This window comes from Mesoplodon mirus, assembly GCF_964341445.2.
Source record: "Mesoplodon mirus genome assembly, chromosome: 4".
Lineage (NCBI taxonomy): Eukaryota > Metazoa > Chordata > Mammalia > Artiodactyla > Ziphiidae > Mesoplodon > Mesoplodon mirus.
In genome coordinates, this window is record NC_138979.1 from 16,617,486 (window position 1) to 16,635,135 (window position 17,650).

Consider the following 17,650-nt stretch of genomic DNA (forward strand, 5'->3'; position numbering starts at 1 on the left):
TTGATTACACTGTGTCTGCTGTGTTCCTCTGTGGGTTAATCCTGTATGGAACTCCCCACAATTCCTGGACTTGGGTGACAGTTTCCTTCCCCCAGGTTAGAGAAGTTTTCAGCTATTATTTCTTCAAATATTTTCTCAAGCCTTTCTCTTCTCCTTTTGGGACCCTGATCATGCAAATATTAGCCTGCTTTATGTTGTCCCAGAGGTCTCTTAAACTGTCCTCGTTTCTCTTCATTCTTTTTTCTTTGTTCAGCAGCAGTGATTTCCACTACTTTGTCTTTCAGCTCATTGATCTGGTCCTCTGCCTCATTTAGTCTATTACTGATACTGTGTAATGTATTTTTCATGTCAGTTACTGTATTCTTTAATTCTGTTTGGTTATATTTTCTAATTATTTATTAAAAACTTCTAATTTCTCACTCTGTGCATCCATTCTCCTCATGAGTTCTTTGATCATCTTTATGATCATTACTCCAAATTGTTCCTTATGCAGATTGCCTATGAGCATTACTCCAAATTGTTCCTTGTGTAGATTGCCTATCTATCTCTACATCACTTAGTTGTTCTTCTGCAGTTTTATCTTGTTCCTTTCTCTGAAACATATTCCTTTGTCACCTCATTTTGTCTAAATAGTTACTTGTATTTTTATGTATGTGGTAGGTTGGTTATGTTTGACCTTGGAGAAATGGCCCTCTATAGGAGACAACCTATGCGTCCCAGAAGTGCACTCTCTTCTCTTCACCCAAGGGCAGGGGGCCAGCTGGTCCCAGGGTGGTCCCTGGCATGCATTTGTGGACTCAGTCTGAAGGCTGCTAGACTATAGTTTTCTTGCTTCTGGTTTCTGCTCACTGGTGGGTGAGGCTAATCTAGAGACTTCTGCAGGATTCCTGGTGGGAAGGACTGGTGCCTGCACCCTGGTGGATGGAGATGAGTCTTGGTCCTCTGGGGGGCAAGGCGATGTCTAGCAGTGTGTCTACAGGTGGCTGTGTGCTCATGAAGTCTTTAGGCAGCCTGTCTGATGGGTGGCACTGTTTCCAAGAGAGCTCATGCAGATGAACGCTCACTGATATACCTGCCACCAGTGACTAAGTCCCCAGGGTGGGCCACAGCTGCACCCCGACTCCCCAGGAGACCCTCTGAGACCATCAGGTATGTCTGGCCCAGGCGCCTATCAAATTACTGCTTTTGCCCTTGGTCCCATTGCGCATGAGGTTTTATGTGTATTCTTTTAAGAGTGAAGTCTGTTTTCCCCAATCCTGTGTAGCTTCTACACTCAAGCCCTGCTGGCCTTCATATCCAAATGCTCTGGGGGCTCCTTTTCCCAGTGCCAGACCCCCCAGGCTAGGGGGCCTGATGTGGGACTCAGAACTCTCACTCCTGTGGGAAAATCTAATACAATTATGCTCCAGTTGGTGGGTCACCCAACTGGGGGACATGGGATTTGATTATATCACGAATCAGCCCCTCCTATGTGCCTTGTTTTATGTCTTTAATTGTAGGGGATCTTTCTGGTAGGTTTCAGTCTTTTTCAACAATGATTGTTCTGCAGAGTGTTGGATTTTGGTGTGCTCCTGAGTGGGGGTGAGCTTAGGGTACTTCTATTCTGCCATCTTGGCCCCGCTATAGGTACCTTCTTTATGGTATCAGGGACTACATCAAACATCTTAATGTTTGAAATAGTAATGGTCAGGAGAAAGTGTCAAAATGGCAGCATAGAAAGACGCAAGCTCACCCCTTCTTACAAAAACACCAAAATCACAACTAACTTCTAAATGGAACTTAACAAAAGAGATAACCTACATTCACCAAGAAAGAAGAAACCCCAATGAGACAGTAGGAGGGTGATAAAATCAACTCCCAAACTTGCCGGGTGGGCAACGCATAAAGTGGAAAATAATTATACCACAGAAGTTCTCCCACCAGAATGAAAGTCCTGAGGCCCACATGAGGCTTCCCAGCCTTGAGGTCTGGCAACAGGAGGAGGAGACCCCAGAGGATTGGCTTTGAAGACTGGTGAGGTTTGATCACAGGAATTCCACAGGACTTGGGGAAACAAAAACTCTACTCTTGGAGGGCACACACAAGGCCTCCTGCACACCATGACCCAGGGAAAAAAGCAGTGACTTCATAAGAAACTGTGCCAAACCCACTTACTAGTATTGGAGGGTCTCCAGCAGAGCCGGGGATGGCTGTGGCCCACTGCAGGGACAAGACACTGGCAGTGGTAGTTCTTGGGAGTACTCATTGGCATTAGCACTCCTGGAGGCCACCATTTTCTCCCAAAAACCTAGCTCCACCCAACAGCCTGTAGGCTCCAGTCCTGGGACACCTTAGGCCAAACAACCAAGGAACAAGACCCAGCTCCACCCACCAGTGGGCAGGAATCAGTCCTTCCCACTGGGAAGCCTGCACAAGCCTCTTAAACAGCCTCATCCACCAGAGGGCAGACAGCAGAAGGAAGAAGAACTATAATTCTGGAGCCTGCAGAACAGAAACCTCAATCAAAGTTACATAAAATGACATGGCAGAGGAATATGTCCCAGGTGAAGTAACAAAACCCCAGAAGAACTAAGTGAATTGGAGATAGCCAATCTACCAGAAAAAGAATTCAGAGTAATGATAGTGAAGATGATCCAAGATCTCGGAAAAAAAATGGAGGCACAGATCAAGAGGATACAAGAGATGTTTAACAAAGACCTAGGAGAACTAAGGAACAAACAGATGAACAATACAATAACTTAAATGAAAAATACACTAGAAGGAATCGATAGCAGAATAACTGAGGCAGAAAAACTAATAAGTGAGCTGGAAGACATAATGGTGGAAATTACCACCACCGATCAGAATAAAGAGAAAAGAATGAAAAGAAATGAAGACAGTATTAGAGACCTCTGGGACAACATTAAAACACCAACATTTGTATTCTAGGGTACCCAGAAGGAGAAGAGAGAAAGGACCTGAGAAAATACTTGAAGAGATAATAGCTGAAAACCTCCCTAATATAGGAAAGGAAGCAGTCACCCAAGTCCAGGAAGTGCAGAGTCCCGAGGAGGAACACGCCAAGACACACGGTAATGAACTTGACAAAAATTAAAGACAAAGAAAAATATTAAAGGCAATAAGGGAAAAGCAACAAATAACATACAAGGAACTCCCATAAGGTTATGAGCTGATTTCTCAGCAGAAACTCCACAGGGCAAAAGGGAGTGGCACAATATATTTAAAGTAATGAAAGGGCAGAACCTACAATCAAGAATACTCTACCCAGCAAGTTTCTCATTCAGATTCGAAGGAAAAATCAAAAAGCTTTACAGACAAGCAAAAGCTAAGAGAATTCAGCACCACCAGACCAGCTTTGCAACAAATGCTAAAGGAAATTCTCTAAGCAGAAAAGAAAAGGCCACAAATAGAAACAAGAAAATTACGATCGGAAAAGCAAATATAAAGGTAGGAAATCAGCTGCACACAAATATGATATCAAAACCAGCAATTGTGAGGAGAGCACAAATGCAGGATATTGAAATTGCATCTAATATTAAAAGACCAGCAACTTACAACAATCTTGATTATATATAGATGGCTATATCCAAACCTCATGGTAACTGCAAACCAAAAATCTACAATAGATAAACACACACACACAAAAGAAAAAGGAATCCAAACATAACACTAAAATTAGTCATCCAAATCACAAGAGAACGAAAGAGGAAGGGAAGAAAGACCTACAAGAACAAATCCAAAACAATTAACAAAATGGCAGTAAGAACATACACATTGATAAATACCTTAAATGTAAATGGATTAAATGCTCTGAGCAAAAGACATAAGCTGGCTGAATGGATACAAAAACAAGACCCATATACATTATGTCTACAAGAGACCCACTTCTGATCTAGGGACACATACAGACTGAAAGTGAGGGGATGGAAAAAGGTATTCCATACAAATAGAAATCAAACGAAAGCTGGAGTAGCAATACTCCTATTAGACAAGATAGGCTTTAAAATAAAGACTTATAAGAGACAAAGAAGGACACTACATAATGATCAAGGCATCAATCCAAGAAGAAGATATAACAATTGTAAATATATATGCACCAAACATAGGAGCACCTCAATATGTAAGGCAAATATTGAGTTGGCCAAAAAGTTCGTTCGCATTTTTCTGTAATATGGAGAAACCTGAACGAACTTTTTAGCTAACCCAATACTAACATCCATAAAGGGAGAAATTGACCGTAACACAATAACAGTGGGGGACTTTAACACCCCACTTTCATCAATGGACAGATCATCCAGACAGAAAATCAAAAAGGAAACACAGGCCTAGATGACACATTAGACCAGATGGACTTAACTGATATTTATAGAGCATTCCATCCAAAAGCAGCAGAATATACATTCTTCTCATGTGCACATAGAACATTCTCCAGGAGTGATCACATGCTGGGCCACAAATCGAGCCCCAGTAAATTTAAGAAAATTTAAATCATACCAAGCATCTTTTCATATCACAATGCCATGAGATTAGAGGTCAACTACAAGAAAAATAAAAAAAACTAAAAAACACAGGCACATGGAGGCTAAACAATGTGCTACTAAACAACCAAGGCTCACTGAAGAAATCAAAGAGAAAACCAAAAAATACCTAGAGACAATCAAAATGAAAGCATGACAATCCAAAACCTATGGGACACAGTAAAAAGTTCTAAGAGGGAAGTTTAAAGCAATATAATCTTACCTCCAGAAACAAGAAAAATCACAAATAAAAAACCTAATGTCACACCTAAAGCAACTAGTGAGAGAACAAACAAAACCCAAAATTAGTAGAAGGAAAGAAATCATAAAGATCAGAGCAGAAATAAATGAAACAGAAATGAAGAAAAGAAAATATCAATGAAACTAAAAGCTGGTTCTTTGAAAAGATAAATGAAATTGATAAACCTTTAGCAAGACTCATCAAGAAAAACAAGGAGGGCCCCAATCAATAAAATTAGAAATGAAAAAGAAGTTACAGTGGACACCACAGAAATAGAAAGGATCATAAGAGGCTATTATAAGCAAGTATAAGCCAATCAAATGGACAACTTGGAAGAAATGGACAAGTTCTTAGAAAGGTACAGTCTCCCAAGGCTGAACCAGAAGAAATAAAAAATATGAACAGACCAATTGCAAGTACTGAAATTGAAACTGTGATTTCAACAAACAAAAGTCCAGGATCAGATGGCTTCACAGTCAAATTCTATCAAACATTTAGAGAAGAGTTACACCTATCCTGAAACTATTCCAAAATATCACAGAGGAAGGAATACTCCCAAACTCATTTTATGAGGCCACCATCATCCTGATACCAAAACAAGTTAAAGATACCATAAAAAAAGAAAGTTATAGGCCAGTTATCACTGATGAACAGAGATGCAAAAATCCTCAACAAAATACTAGCAATCTGAATCCAACAATACATTAAAAGGATCATACACCATGATCAAGTGGGATTTATCCCAGGGATTCAAGGATTTTTCAGTATCCACAAATCAATCGGTATGATACACCACATCAGCAAATCAAAGAATAAAAGCCACATGACCATCTCAATATATACAGAGAAAGCTTTTGAAAAAGTTCAACACCCATTTATGATAAAAACTCTCCAGCAACTGGGCATACAGGGAACATAGCTCAACATAATTAAGACCATGTATGACAAACCTACAGCTAACATCATACTCAGCAGTGAAAAAGCTGAAAGCATTTCCTCTAAGATCAGGAACAAGACAAGGATGTCCTCTCTCACCACTTTTATTGAACACAGGTTTGGAAGTCCTAGTCAAGGCAATCAGAGAAGAAAAATAAAAGGAATCCAAATTGGAAAAGAAGAAGTAAAACTGTCACTGTTTGCAGATGACATGAAACTATACATAGAAAATCCTAAAGATGCCACCAGAAAACTACTAGAGCTCATCAATAAATTCAGTAAAGTTGCAGGATAAAAAATTAATAAGCAGAAATCTGTTGCATTAACAATGAAAGATCAAAACGAGAAGTTAAACAATCCCATTTACCATTTCATCAAAAAGAATAAAATATCTATGAATAACCTACCTAAGGAAATAAAAGACCTGTACTCTGAAAACTGTAAGACACTGATGAAAGAAATCGAAGATGGCACAAAAAGATGGAAAGATATACCATGCTCTTGGATTGGAGGAATCAATATTGTCAAAATGACTATACTACCTGAGGCAATCTACAGATTCAATGCAATCACTATCAAATTACAGTGGCATTTTTCACAGAACTACAACAAAAAAATCTAAAACTTTGGAGACACAAAAGACCCCGCATAGCCAAAGCAATTGTGAGAAAGAAAAACAGTGCTGGAAGAACCAGCAGATTAGACTAACCAGATTAGTCTCCAAAATTTACAAATAGCACAGTGTCAAAAAAACAAACAACCCAATCAAAAAATGGGCAGACCTAAATAGACATTTCTGCAAAGAAGACTTACAGGTGGTCAAGAGGCACATGAAAAGATGCTCAACACCACTAATTATTAGAGACATGCAAATCAAAACTACAATGAGATATCACCTCACACCAGTCAGAATGGCCATCATCAAAAAATCTACAAACAATAAATGCCAGAGAGGGTGTGGAGAAAAGGGAACCCTCCTGCACTGTTGGTGGGAATGTAAATTGATAACAGCCACTATGGAGAACAGTATGGAGGTTCCTTAAAAAACTAAAAATAGAGCTACCATAGGATCCAGCAATCCCACTCCTGGGCATATATCTGGAGAAAAAACATAGTTCAAAAGGATAGGTGCTCCCCAGTGTTCATTGCAGCACTGTTTACAATAGCCAGGAAATGGAAGCAACCTGAATGTCCATCGACAGCTGAATGGATAAAGAAGATGTGGTACATATTACTCAGACATTAAAAAGAATGAAATAATGCCATTTGCAGCAACAGGGATGGACGTGGAGATTACCATACTAAGTGAAGTAAGTCAGAGAAAGACAATAGCACTTACGTGTGGAATCTTAAAAAAGAAAAAAAAGATACAAATGAACTTATTTACAAAACAGAAACAGACTCACAGACTTAGAGAACAAACTTATGGTTACCAGGGAGTGGAAGGGTTGGGGGGAGGGACAGATTGGGAATTTGGGATTCACATGTACACGCTGCTATATTTCAAACAGATAACCAACAAGGACCTACTGTATAGCACAGGGAACTCTGCTCAGTATTCTGTAATAACCTAAATGGGAAAAGAATCTGAAAAAGAATAAAAACATGTGTATGTATAACTGAATCACTTCGCTGTACACCTGAAATTAACACATTGTTAATCAACTATACTTCAATGTAAAATAAAAATTTTTTAATCTTAAAGTTAAAATAATCTATTTTAAATGAACAACTTAAATTCAACTGCATACAAAAACTGTTTCATGTCTCCACTCTTCCAGTTATTGATGTCACAAGTTACATATTTTTATATTGTGTGCCCATAACATAGATTTGCTATAATACATTCATCTTTTGAACCCTATACCATAATTACAAGTGATTTATGTACCAACACTACAATAATACCACAGTATCCTCTATTTGTCTATATACTCACCTTTACCAGAGAGCTTTTTATTTTCACATGGTCCCATGCTGTTGTCAGGCATCCTTTCATTTCAACTCAAAGCACTTCCTTTAGCATTTCTTACAGGGAAAGTCCAGTGGTGAGGAAATCCTTCAGCTTTTGTCTATCTAGGAAAGCTCTGTTTTCTCCTTCCCATTTGAACAACAGCTTTGCAATATGATATAATATTCTTGGTGTTTTTTCATTCAATGCTTTGAAAATCTCATCACACTCCCTTCTGACCACTAAGGTTTCTGCTGAGAAATCTGCTGATCATCTTACAGCAGCTCCCTTTTACAAGTCACTTTTCTCATGCTGTTTTCAAGATCCACTCTTTGTCTCTGAGTTTGATTATATGTCTCAATGTGACTCTCTTTGGTTTTATCCTATTTGGAATTTGTTAAATTTCTTGCATTTCTATGTCCATTTCTTTCCTCAAATTGGTGATTTTTTCAGCCATAATTTCTTCAGATAGGCTTATCAGTCTGCTATTTCTGCCATAACAAAATACCAGAGTAGGTGTCTTAACAACACATTTATTTTCTCACAGTTCTAGAGGCACTAAGTCCAAGATTAAGGTGTTGTCAAGGTTGATTTCTAGTGAACCCTCTCTTCTTGGCTTGTAGACAGCTGCTTTCGTACTGTGTCCTCACATGGCCTTTCCTCTGTGTACAGCAGAGCTCACTGGGGTTTTTTCCTCTTTGTATAAGGACACCACCTTATGACTCACTTAACCTTAATTATCTCCTTAAAGGCCCCATCTCCAAACACAGTGACATCAAGAGATTAGGGCTCTAAATATGAATGGGGCAGTACACAGTTTGGTTCATAACATTCTGCCTCCTGACCCCCAAAAGTTCATGTTCTTCTCACATGAAAAATACACCACATCCCAACAGCCCCAACGTTTTAACCCATTCCAGTATCAATTCCAAGTCCAAAGTCTCATCTAAATATCATCTCAAAAGGTATGAGATTTTAGGAACAATTCATCAGGAGACAAAATTTCTCTCCAGCTTTGAACCTGTTAAACTAGACAGGTTATCTGCTTACAAAATACAGTGATGGGACAGGCATAGGATAGGCATTCCCATGCCAAAAGGAGGAAACTGGGAAACAGAAAATGGTGCTGTGTCCCCGGAAGGACAAAAACCTAGCAATGCATATTTCACTAGACCTTAAAGGCTCAAAGATAATCCTCTTTTGCTGGGTGTTCTACCCTCCATGCCCACTGGGAAGGCAAAATTACCCCCACACCCCTAAGCAGTAGCCCCACGCCTGTGGCTCTTTGCAGCAGCAGCCTGGTTTGTAGAAACTGAGGAAGTGGCTCCACTCTCTGAAACCGAGGAGGAAACAGCCTTGTTCACTGGGCCTGTATGCACTGGATTTGTGTAGGTGTGGCAGCCCTGATGATCTCTGAATTGGCTTTGGGGTCATTCTTCCCTTTTCTTGAAGGATAAAGTTGTATGCAGCTAAATAGCTTTATGGTCTGCTGATACTGAAAGAAGTCTGAAAGCCTTGCTTTCTTTCATCTCCTTTTCTGCTGGTATAATCCCACCTCTATTCCTGGCTTCAGTTGAGATGGCTGATTAAATCCATGAGTAATCTCTATGGAGTGACTGTCCAGCCACACCCTTGGGGTTCTCTCCAGAACACACCTTCTCATTTTTTGCAATACTGAGAGGTTGAGAATTTTTATATCTTCAAGTTTTATTTTTGCTTATAGTTCCTTCAAATCAATCTAGACTTTTTCTAGCATGCACCTAAAAATTCTTCCAGCTTTGACCCATCACCTCATTCTAAAACCACTTCCAGATTTTTAGGTATTTGTAATAACAGCACCCCACATCTTGGTACCAAAATCAGTATTAGTCTGCTTGGGCTGCCATAACAAAATACCACAGACTGGGTTGCTTAAACAACAAAAATGCATTTTCTCACAGTTCTAGGGGCAAAAAGTCCAAGATCAAGGTGCCATCAGGGTTGGTTTCTGGCCTCTATTCCTGGCTTGCAAGGAGCTGTCTTCTCACTGTGTCCTCACATGGCCTTTCCTCAGGGCTCATACAAAGAGAGAGAAGACTCTGTTTCTTCTTCTTATAAGAACAATCAGTTCTAAAAGATTAGTGCTCTATCCTCATGACCTCATTTAATCATAATTACCTTCTTAAAGGCCCCACCTTCAAATACAGTCACATTGGGGGTTAGGGCTTCAAACAGGAATTTGCGGAGGCCAGGGATAGGGGGCACAGTTCAGTCCATGACAGATCCTCTGCCTTCTTCTCTCTTCTCATTTCAGGACTCCTACAAAGCATATGTCCACTTGATGATGCCCCATAAATCCCTTCATTTTTCTTCATTCTTTTTCCTTTTTGTCCCCGAGTTGGTCACTTGAAATGGCCTATCTTCCAGTTCACTGATCCATTTGTTCTTCTTCCTGGTCCCAGTGTGCTGTTGAACCATCTAGTGAATTTTTAATTCAGTTAAAGTATTCTTCAGCTCCAGAATCTGTTTGATTCCTTTTTATAGTTTCTGTCTCTTTGTGATTGTCTCATTTTGTTTATACACTGATTACCTTACTGCATTTACTTTTCTATTTGAGCATCTATAAGACTTTTATTTTGAATTATACGTCACAGATCTGTTTCTGTTTTCTGGAGATTATTTTTTTTCCTTTGTACGTTTCCCTGTTAGTTTTTATGCCTTCTGTTGAAATGCAGGCATTTGAAAGAACATCCAGCTCTCCCAATCTTTGCAGACTAGCTACATACAAGGGGACACCTTCAACCTTAGTGTACTGTTGGTGGAAATGTAAATTGGTACATACACTATGGAAAACAGTATGGAGGTTCCTCAAAAAATTAAAAATATAATTACTATATGACCCAGCAATCCCACTTCTGGGTGTATATCCAAAGGAAATAAAAACAGGATATCCAAGAGATAGAACAGTACCATGTTCATTGCAGCATTATTCACAATAAACCAAATACGGAAACAACCTAAGTCTCCATCAACAGATGAATGGATAAAGAAGATGTGGGGTGTGTGTATACACACACACAAAAAATATTATTCAGCCATGAGAAAGAATGAAGTCCTGCTATTTGTGATAACACGGACAAACCGTAAGGGCATTATGCTAAGTAAGCCAAGTCAGACAGAAAGACAAATACCATATGATCTCACTTATATTTGGAACTTAAAAAGCCTAACTCATAGAAATAGAAAGTAAATGGTGTTTACCAGGGACTGAGGGTAGGGGAATTGGGGAGATGTTGTTTAAGGGTATAAACTTGCAACTAGTAGATGAATAAATTTTGGAGATCTAATGCACTATAGTGATTATACTCAGTAATACTATATTATAAAGTTCTAAGTTGCTAAGAGACCAGATCTTAATTGTCCTCACTTCAAAAAGAAATGATAATTATGTGGTGTGACAGTGGTGTTAGCTAACACTGCAGTGGTAATCATATTGCAATATATAAATCAACACATTGTATACCTTAAACTTATACAATGTATGTCAATTGTATTTCACTTTTTAAAGGAGATATCACAAGGAAAATTAGAAAATATCGAGAGACAAATGAAAACACAACATTGCAAAAATTATGGAATGCAGTTAAAATAGTGTTAAGAGGGAAATTTACAGCTTGAAATTCTTACGTTGAAGATTACAAAATCAACAACCTAACTTTATATATTAAGAAACTAGTAAAAGAAGAACAAATTAACCCAAAGCTAGCAGAAGGAAAGAAATAATATAGATTAGGGCAGAGATACACAGAGAATAGTAAAACAGTAGAGAAAATCAATAAAATGAAGATTGGTTGTTGGAGATCAACAAAATTGACAAAACTTTATTAGCTAGATAGGCTAAGAAGAAAACAGAGAAGACCCAAATTACTAAAATTAAACATGAAGAGGGGACACTACAACTGATGCCACAGAAATAAAAAGGAATGTGAGAGAATACTATGAACAATTATATGGCAACAAATTGGGTAATCTAGAAAATGGAAAAAGTCCTAGAAATATACAACCTGTCCACATTGAATCTGGAAAAAAATTTAAAAATCTAAACAAAACTGTAACTAATAAGGGAATTGAAGCAGTAATCAAAAACTTCCCAACAAAGAAAACTCCAGGACCAGACAGCTTCACTAGTGAATTCTACCAAACATTTAATGAAGAATTAACACAAATCCTCCTCAAATTCTTCAAAAAAAGTAAAGAGGTAATGCATCTTAATTAATTATATGACTAAAAAGACCAGTATCCCTGATGAATACTGATGTAAAAGAACTCAACAAAATGCTAGCAAAATGAATTCGATAACGTTCAATAACATATTAAAACAATTATATATTAGGACCAATTAAAACTTATTCCTGGGATGCAAGGATGTTTCGGCACATGAACATCAATCAGTGTAATATACCATATTAACAAAATGAAGGACAAAAACCACATGATCATCTCAATAGATGCAGAAAAAGCATCTGACAAAATTCAACATCCTTTTATGATAAAGATACTAAAACTGCATTTATAAGGAATATATCTTGACATAACTAAGGCCATATGTGACAAACCCACAGCTAACATATACTCAGTGGTGAAAAGTTTAAAGCTTTTTTATCTGAGATCAAGAAATTGAAGACAAGAATGTCCACTCTCACCACTCTTATTTAATACAGTACTAAAAGACCTAGCCAGAGGAATCAGGCAAGAAATTAAAATAGATGGCATGCAAATCAGAAAGGAAGAAGTAAAACTGTCTACTTAGAGATGACATGATCTTATATATAGAAAATCCTAAAGACTCCACCAAACTAGTAAGTAAATTCAGGAAAGTTACAGGATAAAAAATCAACATAAAAAAATCAGTGGCGGGCTTCCCTGGTGGTGCAGTGGTTGAGAGTCCGCCTGCCAATGCAGGGGACACGGGTTCGTGCCCCAGTCCAGGAAGATCCCACATGCTGTGGAGCAGCTGGGCCCATGAGCCATGGCTGCTGAGCCTGCGCATCCGGAGCTTGTGCTCCGCAATGGGAGAGGCCACAACAGTGAGAGGCCCGCGTACCGCAAAAAAAAAAAAAAAAAAAAAATCAGTGGCATTTCTATTCATTAACAACAAATTATCCAAAAATTAAATAAAGAAAACAAACTCATTTATAATAACATTGAAAACAATAAAATACTTTGGAATAAATTTAACCAAGGAGGTGAAAGATCTGTACACTGCAAATGGTAATATGTTGGTGAAAGAAATTAAAAACGACACAAATAAATGAAAAGATATACTCTTTTCATGAACTGGAAGAATTAATATTGTTAAAATATCCAGACAACCCAAAGCAATCTACAGGTTCAATGCAGTCTCTATCAAGATTCTAATGGTATTTTCTACAGAAAAGAAAAAAAAAATCTCAAATTCTTATGGAACCACAGAAGACTCTGAATAGCCAAAGCAATCCTGAGAAAGAAGAATAAAGCTGGAAGCATCACACTTCCTGATTTCAAAGTACACTACAAATACTATAGTATTCCAAGTGGAATGGTACTGGCATAAAAAGACCAATGGAACAGAATCAAGAGCCCAGAAATAAGTCATCACATATATTGTCAAGTAATATTTAACAAAAGCGCCAAGAATACTCAATGGAGAAAAGACAGTCTCTCCGATAAATGGTGGTGGAAATACTGGATATTCACAGGCAAAAGAATGAAACTGGACTCCTATCTTCCACCACTCAAAAATGAACTTGAAGTGGATTAACAACTTAAATGTAAGACCTTAAACCGTAAAACTCCTAGAAGAAAACAAAGGGGAAAAGTTCCTTGACACTGGTCTTGGCAATAATTTTATGGATTATACTTTATGACAACTACAGTATAAGCAACAAAAGCAAAAAAATAATAAGTGGGACTACAACAAACCGTAAAGCTCCTGCACAGTGAAAGAAACAATCAACGATATGAAAAGGCAACCAACAGAATGGGAGAAAATATCTGCAAGCCACGTATCTGATAAGCAGTTAATATCCAGAATACATAAAGAACTCATGTAACTCAATGGCAAAAAATGTATAGGTAAAAATAATCCATTTAAAAATGGGAAGACCTGAATAGACGTTTATTCAAAAAGAGATTCAAATTGCCAAAGGTACATGAAATGTGGTCATCATCACTAATCATCAGGGAAATGCAAATCAAAGCCACAGTGAGATAGAGATCAAGATAGCAGAGCAGGACATCAAGCCTACCTCCCCTTCATAAACAAATCAAAAATACAACTACATGTGGAGCAACTCTTGCTGAAAATGACCTGGAGACTGGCAGAACAGCTCTTCTACAACCAGGGACGTAAAGAAAGATCTACACAGAGTCTGGTTCCAGTCTGGGGGGTGGGGGTGAGAAGTGTTCTGGTCAGGACCCGTACCCTTGGCAGGGGACCCAGAAGAGGAGAGGGCTATCACCAGCACTGGGATCCTCCCTGGGGAGGGTTTTGAGTCACATATTAGGAACCCCAACCCTGGGGTACAGTTCTGGGAAGAGGAACCCCCTAAGCTGGTTTGAAAATCAGCGGCACTTACAGGGGTGTAAGAAACCGAGGCTCTGCTTTTGAAGAGTCCATGCACAGACCCACTTACTCTCAATCACAGCACAAAGGCAGCAGACTGAAGACTGCCTGGGGCCCTGGCCAGCTTGCAAGGACCCCTCCAGCATGGCCCTCAGCCTGTACCAGGCTCCTGTTCCAGCCCCTCTTTCCCCAGCGCTGCTCCCCACTAATGTGGAGGCTGCCATTGCCAACAAGAGTGTGCACACTTGAAGAGATGCCAGCCCTGCCTCTGAACAGGTTGGAGACAGCCACTGCCAGCCTGTGCTTTGGTGCATACACTCAGGAGGAAGTGAGGCTAACTCCAGGGCACCAGTCCCTATGCACACTTGGGAGGGGGTAGGGCCAGCTCAGAGGTGGGCACCAACCCAGCCTCTAACCAAAGCATGCATACTGGGTGAAAAAGTGAAACCAGCAAAGAAGTGAAGCCCCAAGCCCTCAGGCCCTGGCCACAACCCTAACCAAGGAGGAGACTACCATCACACCAGGAGAAACCCAACTCTGTCAGGGGTTCTGCTCCAGCCTCTTGGGCCCCCATCCCATAGGGCTGTAACAGCCACTGAGCAGAGAAGCCCGGCTTGCACCTGGCTCTAGCTCTAGCCCCTCCAACTCCAGCCCCACCTCCCACCAGGGTGGTGGCTGCCAGCACACCCCTAGGGAAGACGCAGCCCGTGTTCACTTTAGATCCAGTTCGCACCAAATCTGCTGGGTACATGCAGACTACATAGGGACATTCACAGAAGGACACACCTTCAAGACCAGGATAGGTAATGGTTTCACTTAATTTCATAGAGACAGAAAAATTAAACAAAATGAAAAGACAGAGGAATATGTTTCAAATAATGAAAAACAGCCCTTGAAAAAAAACCCTAATGAAACAGATAAATAATTTACCTGAAAGAGTTCAAAGCAATAGTAAAAGAATGCTAACTGAACTTGGGAAAAGAATAGATGAACACAGTGAGAATTTTAACAAAGAACTAGAAAATAAAAATCTATAAGAGCTGAAGAGTATACTAGTAGGAATTAACAGCAGATTAGGTGATACAGAAGAATGCATAAGCAATCTGGAACATAGACTAATGGAAATCACCCAATCAGAAAAGCAAAAAGAAAAACAAATTAAAAACAAATAAGGATAGTTTAAGGGGCCTCTGAGACAGCTTCAAGTGTACTAACATTCACATTATAGAGGTCCCAGAAGGAAAAGAGAGAAAGGGGTTGAAAATGTATTGGATATTATAAGCTGAAAGCTTCCCAAACCTGAAGGAGGAAACAGATTTCCAAGTACAGGAAGCACAGAGAATCTCAAACAAGGTGAACCCAAAGAGACCCACACCAAGACATATCATAATTAAAATGGCAAAAGTTAGAGGTAATTTTAAAGGCAGCAAGAAAAGGGAATGACATAAAACTATCACATTTTTCTGCAGAAACGTTTCAAGTGCTGAAAGAGAAAAACCACAACCTAGGATACTCTACCCATCAAGGTTATCATTCAGAATTGAAGGAGATAAAGAGCTTCTCAGACAAGCAAAAACTAAGAGAGTTCATCAATACTAAACTTATCTGACAAGAAGTATTAAAGGGTCTTCTTTAAGTGAAAAAGAAAAGGCTACAAGACAAGAAATTATAGGAAAGGAAAAATTCCAATAGATAGAGGCAAATATACAGTAAAGGCTGTGGATCAATCACTTAAATAAACTAGTATAAAGGTTAAAAGACATTATAAAACAAACATAACTACAATAAACAGTAGACATGAAGATGTAAAGTATGACGTCAAAAACAAAAAGTGGAGAGGGGAGTAAAAAACATATCTTTTAGAATGTGTTTGAACTTAAGTTATTGGTTTAAAACAAGTATAGTTATAGGTCAACATACATGAACCCCATGTTAACCACAAATCAAAAACGTACAACAGGGACTTCCCTGGTGGCACAGTGGTTAAGAATCTGCCTGCCAATGCAGAGAACACGGGTTTGAGCCCTCGTCTAGGAAGACCCCACATGCCGCAGAGCAACTAAGCCCATGTGCCACAGCTACTGAGCCCAAGTGTCACAACTACTAAAACCCACACGCCTAGAGCCCATGCTCTGCAACAAGAGAAGCCACCGCAATGAGAAACCCACACCCAAGGAACGGTAGCCCCCGCTCGCTGCAACTAGAGAAAGACCACCTGCAGCAACGAAGACCCAACGCAGCTAAAAATAAAAATAAATTTAAAAAAAAAAGCCTACAACGCATTTACAAAAACTAGAGAAAGAAACACAAACATGATACTAAAGAAAATTGTCTAACCATAAAGGACGAGAATAAAAGAACGAAGAACTACAAAAACCAGAAAACATGTAATGAAGTAGCAATTAGTGCATACTTATCAATAATCACTTCAAATGTCAATGGACTAAATGCTCCATTAAAAGACATAGGATGGCTGATTGGATAAAAAAACAAGACCCACCCATATGCTGCATATAAGAGATTCACTTCAGAGCTAAAGATACACAGAGACTGAAAGTGAGGGCATGGAAAAAGATATTTCATGCAAATGGAAACAATACACATTCAGACATAATGGACTTCCAAACAAAGTTTATAACTAAAAACAAAGAAGGGTACTATATAATGATAATGGGGTCAATCCAAGAAGAGGATATAACATTCTTAAACATATATACACCTAATACAGGACTACCTAAATATATAAAGCAAATATTAACAGACATAAAGGTAGAAACTGACAACAATACAGTTATAGTAGGGAACTTTAACACCCCAATTACATCAATGGACAGGTCATCCAGACAAAAAATCAGTAAGGAAACAGGGGCCTTTAATGACACATCAGACCATTGGAATAGATATCTCCAAAAATGGGAAAAAAGTGAAAAAATAGAAAAAGAATGTGTACATTCTTTTCAAATGTACATGGAATGTTCCCCAGGATAGATCACATGCTAAGCCACAAAACAGGTCCAGGTCCATCTGTGTTGCTAGGCAGAAATACAGGGTATTATGTTTAGTGAAGTCAGTCTGATAGAGAAAGACAAATACTGTATGGTTTCACTTACATGTGGAATCTAAAAAGTAAAACAAATGAAAGAATATAACAAAACAAACAGGCTCACAGATACAGTGAACAAACCAGTGGTTACCACTGGGGAAAGGGGTTTGGGGAGTGGCAACATAGGGGAAGGGGATTAAGAGGTATAAACTACTATGTATAAAATAAGTAAACTAAAAGAATGTAATGTACAGCACAGGGAATATAGCCAACATTTTATAGTAACTTTAAATGAAATATAATCTATAAAAATATTGAATCACTATGCAGTACACCTAAAACTAATATAATATTATAAATCAACTACACTTCAATAAGA